Source organism: Populus nigra, chromosome 2, assembly GCF_951802175.1.
Source record: "Populus nigra chromosome 2, ddPopNigr1.1, whole genome shotgun sequence".
Taxonomy (NCBI): Eukaryota; Viridiplantae; Streptophyta; class Magnoliopsida; order Malpighiales; family Salicaceae; genus Populus; species Populus nigra.
The window spans coordinates 41539384-41550342 of record NC_084853.1 but is presented as its reverse complement, the minus strand read 5'-3'; positions in this window follow the sequence as shown (position 1 = coordinate 41550342).

Below are 10959 nucleotides of genomic sequence, written 5' to 3'. Positions count from 1 at the left end.
TCATTGAAAATCTGTTGCGATCCATCATTTTACAAGATTTTCAATACTAGATATATAAAACCAATTCTAAGTTTACAAGGTGGTTTTCATCGTAAAATGTTAAGATTCATGACACATCATTGTATATATATATAGTCTAAACCTCTTAAATCTTTTATATTTTTTTTCTTAGAATGCAATCTATCTGACCAGTGAGAGTTAAATCTTTGTTCATAAATTAAATCTATATGCTTCAAACTCATCCATTAAATATACAAAATAAATTTTAGAATACAGATAAAAGCTTTAAGCTTTGAGACCAAAAAAACTTACAACGATTCCTTGGGACAGCACTTCAAAACGACTGAAAAGAACACATTGATTGGAATTAGCTAGAAAATTAGAGAGATTGAGGCATATTAACAAAAACATTGATCATCCATAGAGAAAGTTACTGTTCACCGGACTCCTGTATTGATAATTTCTCCATCACCATAACAACAATAAACAGTAGTTCAATAGGCTTGTTAATTTTATCATATTGATCGGGACAATTTGATGTTTTATCATTTCTAAAACAAATTAAAATAACTAAATTACCTTTAAAATTTAAAAAAATAAAATAAATATCCAGGGGCTTTTTGTATTTTCAACTTGGTCTTTTACGTATAATTAAAAAAATTAAAAGTGGTTGTCACATGCAACACATGCACCGACATTTAGAGGGTGCTCACGTTATTTCGACGATGCATGCAACATCTTTCGATGGACAAAAATTTCCTTCCATCATGTCATTGGAATTGTCACGATGTTCCCTTCCATTTAGGGTAGTGCATGGTGTCTGTTATTGGACGGTTTGTTGCTAGAAGTGCTTTCTTTCCTTTTCCCTGATTCTCTCTCCTTCCTTAAAAATTGTGTTGCTCATTGATCAAAATTTCAAAGTTATCCTATTGTTTATTAGGATTTCAATCTCGGTCTTTATTCTTTTAATTTCTAATTTATGTTTTTGGTATTTTTGTAAAATTCTGATTTGTTTTTAATTTCACTATTCAATCCTATTTGTGATATGTTATTTTTTCAATTTAGTCCTTATTCGTTTGATTTTGTTTTTTTATCCTTTTATTAAATTGATTTTTTTTTCAATTTCACATTTCAATCAAAATTTTATAGTTTTCTTCTAATTTAGTTTTTTATTTCAATTTTGATCATCATTCATTTAATTGATATTTTTTTTTGTTTTAGATCCTTTTGTATAATTGATTTTTTTAAAAAATATCATTCAACATCTAATTAGTCGAGAATTTAACTTTGTGGTTTATTGGAAGAGAATGCTTTTGGTTAATTGACCCAGGTCACGAGTTTAAAAAGTCAAAATGAGTTGGTATTACTTTTTTTTTTATTTTTTTTTAATTTCATCATTCAACATTGATTTCTTAAAAAAAGTAACAGGCTTTGTGATTCTTTTCCTTTTCTTTGCTATCGAGTTATCCTGATATCATGACATAGATCGCAGGTATGATAGGTTCATCGAAGTTTGCTCGACTCTTTTTATGGAGTCACTTTTTAAAAAAGGAATTATAATCTTTTTTTTTTGTTTTGTCCTTCAAGGTTTGGTTCATTTTGAAATTAATATTCACCATTTTTCCCGTTTTAGACTTTACCGGGTTATCCTTTTAGCATGATCTGAGTTGCAAATCTTGGTTATTTTAGTTGGTTATGATTCTTTCAGGTCCTATTTTTTGTTAATTTTTTTCTTAGTTTCATACTTATATAATTGGTTTGTTGAGAATTAAACTTTGTGATTTTTTTTTATTTTTTTCAATTGGGTTATCTCACCTTTATTATCCGAGTTACAAGTTTCTCATACTAATTTGGGTTGACTTGGTCCTTTTCTTTTATCTAATTTTGCCAATTTTGCCCTTTCATATTTAATTGAATGAAAAATGAGCTATATTGTTTTTCCCCTTTTGAAAAAGTTTTTTTCCTAGGTTATTGTGTTTACTTTTTTTTTATTTGTTTCATTTTTTGTCATTGCCTTTTTTTTATTTAGTTAAAACAAACCAACTTATTTGACTTAATCGGGTCTAGGAACCAAGTCATAAATTCTTCTTCCTTCCTTAAAACATGCTTACAACTATTGAACATTACTTTCTCAGAAAAATAATAATTTATCCTTGCAGCATAGTATGGGTCCATGTCAAGTACACCTAAAATGCTTGATAAATTTTATAGAACTTTAGTGTTTATAAACAATGAAGTTCCTCTCTGTTTTTTTTTTCAATTTAGCCTCCTCTTTTCTTTTCCTTACTATTTTTTCTTTCAATTTAATCTTTTTTTTCCTCAATTTTATCATTATATATTTTTTTAAAAAAAAATTATTTGGGTTGCCTTTAGATTGGCCAAGCCAGTTGGATCATGTCGGGATAACTTACACACAGTTTAATTTTCAATCTGGGCTAGGCACGAAGTTGGGTTGATAGTTGTTTTTTTTTGTCAATTTTGATAATTTGTTTATCAATTTCATCGTTAGACTTTTTTTACTGGTCAATTAGGTTGCCTTTAGACTAACTAAGTCGACTAGGTCATTTTAGGTGATCTCTCATATGGTTTAATTTTAAACTCGAGATAAGCAAGGAGTTTGTTGAGAGGTTTCAAGGTTGACTTATTAAGTCGGGTTTAATAACATTGCCAAGAAGTTGTCTATAACCTAAATATTTTTTGTTACAATAAAAAAAATTTGGATCCAACTCATCAATTTCATCGTTAGACTTTTTTTACTGGTCAATTGGGTTGCCTTTAAACTAACTAAGTCGACTAGGTCATTTTAGGTGATCTCTCACATGATTTAATTTTAAACTCGAGATAAGCAAGGAGTTTGTTGAGAGGTTTCAAGGTTAACTTATTAAGTCGGGTTAAATAACATTGCCAAGAAGTTGTCTATAACCTAAATACTAAATATTTTTTCTTACAATAAAAAAAATTTGGATCCAACTCACAATATAGCGCGACCTAATAAACTAGTTTTACTAATAATAATATCTAAATTTCAATATATATAAATCCAATATGATGCATTTAGAGATGTTAATTATGAATTATTTTAAATTGAATTGATACTTGTATATTCTCAAAGATATATTCTAAACTTTGGGTCCTTTTCCTTTCTAGCTTGGTTTCAAAAAATTAGGGGTGATCATTTTCGATTCGATTCGGTTTTTATTAAAAAATAAATAACCAAATTGAATTTAAAAAAAAAAACAACCGAAACCGGTTCAAACATACTGGTTTCGGTTCTGTTTTTTAGGACAAAAACAAGTTTGGTCGGTTTTTTCGGTTTCAGACTTATAAAACTGAACCGAACCAGTCGGTTTTTTAAAATTTTAATCGGTTTAATCAGGTTTTTTCACGGTTCGGTTTTTTTGGTTATTTTTTTTTCTGATTTTTCCAGTTTAATTGATTTTTTTATTTTTTTGCTCACCCGTACAAAAAAATATTGGCAAACCAACACAAGTTATTTTTTTTTTCTTAAAGAAAATAGCCTAGTTTGATAAGAACCATACTTGAGAAGTTTGATATTTTAAAATGGTGCACTTTTAAAGTGCACCATTTAAAAATATCTTCAAGTGCAACAGGCTAATGAGGGTTGATCATTATCTCATGGGTTTAACAAGTTAATGAGGATTGATCATGATTGATTCAAATACATCATCATATCAATTTATTTATTATCATCTAGGTTTTTTTTTTAGTTAAAAAAATTTAGCATGACCCACAACGTTGTGCGTACAATAACCTAGTTATATTCTATACTAAAAAATAGTTAGGATTCTTCATGGAGCTTTATTATTGATATCAACAATGAAGCTCCTCATTTTTTTTTTCAATTCGCCTCCATTTTTTCCATGACCTTTCTTCATTTAAAATATTTTTTTCACAATTTTATCTTTGTAATTTTTTAACAGTTTTTCAGGTTATTTTTGAACTAGTTAATTCCATTAGAATATATTAGAAAAACCATCATGTTGTTTAATTTTAAATTTGGACTAGGTCAGGAGTCGGATCAAGAATTTATTTCTTATCAATTTTATCCTTATATTGTTTTTATTAGTGAAACAAATTATCTTTGAACTAATTTGATTAGTCATATAAGAACTGCTACTATATAATTTAATTTAAAACCTGAACAAAAAGAAATATTAGGTGGAGAGGTTTTTTCTTTGTTAACCATTTTTCCCCTCAATTTAATTTTTAATTTTTTTTAATCCATCAGTCAAGTTAAATTTAAAACTTCCAAAGATAACTGGATAACACCAGGGAGCCCCTGTACTATTTAATTTTATAGTCGTACGAAGTTAAATCAATAAATTTTAAAATTGATTTGACGAACCGCATATTTTTATTTCTGTTCAGAAATATTTTTATCCCACCTGACATGAAAACTACGACACTGCAACCAAACTGAGGGAGCCTTTTTACTTGATTTTCCGACGTAAAAAAGCGTAACGAAAGAGGTAATGATGGGCCCAATAAACCCACAACACACAGAAGATTTGTGTCCTAACGGTTTAATGATTGCCCGAAGAAGCTTTGCTTTTACCCCCCCAAAATAAAACAAATTACTAATATATGGCGCGCTCGCCAACACGTGTGCGTCTGCTATGGGGGACCCATCAACTATCTCAGCCACCTGTAAACGCAGCGTCACATCCTCTCCGTACTTCCACGTGTAATTTTATGCCGCTCTTGTTCCGACCTCTCATTGGTCTAGGAGCATGGGCCCCATTCTGGCTTCGGAAGAGCAGCTGTAACGTCGTAGTTGATACAAAAAATAATTGGTGCTTCTCTTGTTTTCATGTCTTAAATTTGGTAATCAATAATTCTTTTTTCTCAAAAACCCTTTTCAGGTTTGTTTTCTGTATTTGTCACTCAATTGCCAAAATAAATGTCTCAATAACAATGCTGAGGTTGTTTTTGAAAATGTAATAATAATTAATTTTTAATTATTAAGATATTTTTTTGCCACAAAAACAGATACAATCTATAAAAAGAAGTATGGTTACAAGCATAAACAAGACAACTATTAGAAGTATGCAATTTGCTGATAAATTCAATTTGCTGATTAACATTTTTAGTGTATGGATTCTGTAAAAGGGTCGCCAAATAGTTTCCATTCCTAGCCAGCTCGCTCTCTCTCTCTCTCTCTCTCTCTCTCTCTCTCTCTCTCTCTCTCTCTCTCTCTAATGAGAATTATATTAGCAGGTCCTAGCTATAGATCATTGCTGTTTGATGAATTTTCGAAAAAGAAATTACAGAGATTCGGGGCCTGGCTGGCAAGTTCAATGCATGGTGACCTGTAGCTTCTCATACTACAGAAGCTAGTATCCAAACTGGGGCCTGGTGCAGATCTGCCAGTATATCAAATTGATATTGAAGGCAGCCACAGTTTGATTTGCTACTTTTCTCCACCAACACCATATATAAAGAAAAGACTGTGTGTACATAGATAGATGCATCGATCGCTATCCACACGACTGGATTGGTCACGTGTGGTCATCTACTACTCTAGGACCAAGCTAATAAAACCATGTCTCCTTGTTCTTTTATCTTGAAAAGTTGAAAGAGTTTGTGATTAATAAATGAACTTTTTCTAGTTTTCCATGGAGAAATAAGGTTAGTCACATAAAGAAGAGGAAGTAGATCACGGGATGTAGTCAGTTTTTCCAGTTTTCTCTAATATATACTTTCTAGGAGTGCATGTGCGATGGAACAATTAGGAATATACCGTTAAATATTGGATGGTTTTATTGAAAGGAATATTGAGATTAATGAACACATATTATATACATTTATTTTCTGATTTGGGTATCTTTAAAACTAGTTTATATATAGATCGACGTCGTCTAATTAATTAAATATCTTTATATAAAATAATCTTACAGATATACTTTCATTTTAATAATCTTTCTAAATACTAGTTTTAAGCCTTGAATTAAAAAATTCTGTGAAGAAAACAAATTTCTTTAACCATTAACGTAACCTCTTAATTAAGTGAATATATGTTTTTACAGCAGAAACGGTGTTCTTAAGAATTTTGATTCTTTTAAAATTAATTTTTTTAGAATGTTTTTAGATATGTATTAATATAAAAAAATTAATTTAGAAAAACATTATTTTTTTTATCTTTTCAAATAAAAAACCACTTTTAATTCATCATTGCTATTTCAGTAAAGGGATTTCAATAAAATCCATGCCATATGAATTATGATTCCGATGTCATGTACGAGAATCAATTATTCTTGATTCATTAATTACATATTTGTGTGATTGTAATTGTTTTTTAAAGTGTTTTTTACTCGACAATGTATCAAAATAATATATTTTTTTTTTAAAATTATTTTTGATATTAATATATTAAAATGATTTAAAAATATCAAAAAAATATTAATTTGAAGTAAAAAAATAAAAAATTTTAATTTTTTTAAAAATATTTTTTAAACATAAAAACAAACTAGCCTACCGGTACAAATATTGATCTAGTACTACCGGTTCGCAATTTAATCTTGATTTTTTTGGTTCATTTTAAGCTTGGTCGTGAGAAAGATATATGATGTGGGGTCGCTTGTCATTGGCCACCACATCTCTCTATCTATATAAATGTCGGCCTAGATTATTTTCGTTGTTTATTTAATTATTCAGAATTTTTTGCCGACCTTATTATTAAAGAGTAATTAAAAAGTTGAATATTTTAATTACTCTTAACAATTGAAAACCCGTGATTCTAATTTTTTTTATATAAAAAAATTAAAATAATATGTTTTGTCAAAATAAAATTAAAATTAATAAGATAAGAATTATATTTTAATTGGGTCAAATCTAAATCGATCATGTCAATTCAAGTTTGTAATTGGGTTATGATTGAATTTTTTTTTAATTTTTTTTAACAAGAACTAGTTTAGATTTAAGTTAATTTACCTTGATTCAAGTTTTATAATTATAATTAAAATATTGTTTTGTTATTACACGGGTAATTTAGTTATAGTTTTACCAAATTGGTTTGTAGCTATGGCTTTATGACTAAATAAAAACACCTTTATTTATATATAAAACCTTAAGTATTTTTTTTAAATCCATTGTTGGTTATTTTTATTTAATAATTCAAATGTTTTTTATTGGATTGCATAGAAAAGTTGATTGCATGGCATTGATAAGTATAGCCAAAGCATTTAATTAAAAGTTTTTTCTTTGTACGGTGGATGCATTGACATAGACATTGTTTAGTATTGCATTTGTAACTGCGTTTCATTAAAATTTGAATTTTTTTTTTACAAAAATTGAATACGATTTGTACTTTTTGAATCGTTTTGATGTGCTGATATCAAAAATAATTTTTAAAAAATAAAAAAACATCATTGATATGCATTTCGTCACGAAAAGCTATTTGAAAAGTACCCGCAACCACAATACCAAACACACTCATACTATATATTGATGTCTTTTTCATCAAATCTAAACTTTTGGTTGGTATTCTATAATTTTCTTCAGATGAAAACAGGTACTTAGTCGTCCATTAGACGAACCCGGTTCAATAGCTTATAGAAGACATGGTTGTATATATCATCATCTCAGGAAAAAAAGAAAAGGAGGAGGAACAGAGCATATAAATACACATACATACATACATACATATATATATATATATATATATATATATATATATATATAGAGAGAGAGAGAGAGAGAGAGAGAGAGAGAGAGTAAAAGACATGGATGATGAGCACTTGCACAGAAAAGAAAGCATGTGCAAGGATGACGCCTTTGAAGCGTTCTGATTAATCAACAGGTAGTTTGAAATCTAAAGAGGCATCAATTGAAATGTCCTTGAACAAAGAAGAGGTAGCCTCAGACTTCATTATCTTCAATCCATCTCTTTCCAAAAAGGATGACAAGAAAGATCAACTATCCCTTTGGGATATATAATGGGATTAGACGTTATGCTAATTAGTTCTCGTTAAATTGGCAAATTATTTCGTATCTGCAACTGGACAGCTTTCTATCACTAAGGCTGCTTGTTATTGTAACGTTGATGATAGCTAGCGGCCCAGAATCAACCCACCCGATGACCCACTCTCTTTTGTAGCGGCATGCCACGTTCCTTCTGGAGTGCTGAAAGGCCTAAGCACTGAGAATTAGAGAAGGAGTGTCTATTTCAAGATATGACCCTAATGTATCCCTCGTCGATAGGCCCATAAACATTGGAGGCAGGCAACATTAGCACATGCATCTGTATCGTGTATTTTTCTTAAGCCCTCCCATTACTGCCTTCAATCATGCTAATAGGAGGAAACAAATCCGACGTCTCTTTCGTTAAGAGACAGTGTTTATGTTCAAACCACAATAATTAAGTGAAACACTTTTGATGATCTTTTGAGTCGGTCGATTATGTGGAGTAGAGTGTACCTGCTCCATCCAATAAAGCACAGCTGCCGAAGATAAAATTAAAGATCAGAATTATAATAGCAATTTGACTTTAATGAGAACGAAGACAGCAATTACAGGGAGGATTGAACACCATTAAACCCCTCGATTATCCAAAAGATTTATCAAATAAAGCTTGGTTTGCCCCCCCCTGGCTTTGAGTATATGCAACTCCCCTTTTACTTATAGTGGGGAATGATGGTCGATTTCCATTAATTGCCCGTAGCATCATTGACCTCGATTAAGGGGATAATTAGTCCTTAATTAACGAAGCATAATTACAAAGTCTCTCTTTTGTACACTGTGAGATTTGATCTGGCTATTGAGTTGGGTCTAATCAATCCAGTATTCGCTCTTTAATACTTCAAGATATTATTGGAGGGTGTTTAACAGATCTCCTAATCAACCAATTATAATCTACATAATTCGTGTACCTATAAAATAATTTATTTTCGACAGAATAATCTGAAACAGACTTCACTTTAAGATTATCTTAAGCTGGCTTTTGCTTTTGAATGAAAAGGAATAAAAATACGTTGTTAGAGTAAATTGTAATTTAAACCAAATGGTACTTTGCGATTTTGGTCGAAATCTTGCTCTTAATTTATTGATTGGGAATTATACAAACTTGATTATTCAAAGAAACATACTTAAATTATTTTTGTCATGAATTAATTATTTATAAATATGACTCCATAGTTTTTTCATATATATCTCATGTCAAATGCAATTTAAATATAGGCGATGTATATCCATTGATTATGTTGATTTTTTTTTCATTGACTTTTTTTCCTTTATTTTTTTTGTATTTGATTGATTTTTAATTACTCTTCATAATATATTTCGATTTGATTTCTGTAAAATTATTGTTGTCTCATATAAATGGTCTTTCGTTGGTGCTCAATTTTTTTAGTATTTAGATCTGTTGTAATATAATTAAATAAAAAAATATTTATAAAAAAATTATTAGATCCAATGAGATTTATGGCACAGGTTGCTGGTTGTGGCCCTTTTTTATTAATGTAATATTTTTTTCAATTTCATTTCTCAACATCGAGTTGGAGAAATTGACCTTCATAATTTTTTTTATTTGCTTTATACAATGTTATCACGATCTTATAATCTGGATCACAAGTTTGGTAGGTTACCCCGACTGATATATATAATGTGTTTTCATCTCAATATTTTTTTAAAACTATCATCTAATATATAATATTCTCGATAGTTAAAAAAGATACCGTTAGTATGCATCAATTTTTAATTCATGTTTTCAATCTTTGTTCTTTTTATAAAACACGTTAGCAATAGCTATACATTTTTTTTATGTTGAAAGAAGAATTTGAACTAACTCGTTGTGTAATGCAGACCAGCGATCTAGTTTAATTCTAAACTTGTTGCTAGTCAAAACTAGTTGTAGTAGTTCAAAATAGTATTGTTAAACTCGAATGATGACTTATCGACCTGACTCTTGACTGTGTTCAGGTTTCAAAGAAAATTGATTGCTAATTAACTTGATATGGCTTAGTTAAAAACACAGTTTGACTTTAAAAAAAAACAATATTATTTTAATTTAAAAAAAAAAGATTTTGACACAATATATTTTTGATTTGATCCAAGTTAACTCATCTAACTTATAGATGAGATTATATACTTTACTAAGTTTAATCATTTTTTTTTAAAAGAAAATTGTGATTTCAACTCAAATCTTTTAATGTTTTTTTAGTAATGTGATTAATGATTATCATATAAAAAAGAAAATGCAGGATGGAAAATTGAGATAACAACGTATAATGCTACCTTTTCTAAATAATTGTTTTACGCGAATCACTAATGTTCGTGAATATTTTTTGCTCTACAAGCCGAGGAGAATGTGCATTTCGTGTACAACAGGAGTACATGAATAGAAGGGCTCGCGAAGCTGCCTGAAAATAAGAAGATAAAGAAAAAGTTATCCAATCAATTCGAAAGCTAAGCAATAGGCTAAACACCACATCAAGATCATTTCAGTCAGATTAGGAATTGTTACCATATATTATATGAAAGCAATTTTAAATGGCAGTGGCAGGAGATAACGACGTCTGTTAGGAGACAGTTCAAGATTCGAAAATGAGATTTCATTAGTCCACTACGCCCACCGATTCATAAAATTAAATTTATCCACTTCTCGAGTCCTAGCCAGTTCGATTCTTGGTGCAAGTACATGGAGCCTATTGACAACAACACTCGAATCATTATGGCTTGATATTTTAGCTTTAGGTGCTAGTTCAACCCTGGCTGGCACAATTTTCATTGTCCCTGGTCAGTCATATTAATAGATGTGAAGCCTCTGGTCCCTTTTCCTCGTGTAACTCTCGAATTTCTACAAGGCCATTTCCATTTAAAAAAGGTGTGTCCTTGTTGACTTCAATATTGAACTTTCATTATCTTACTACAATGGACCGTTGTTCTTGACACATGTCTTTTCGAAATAGCCTTTTCTTTCTTTCCTTTTTTTTAAACTTGTCA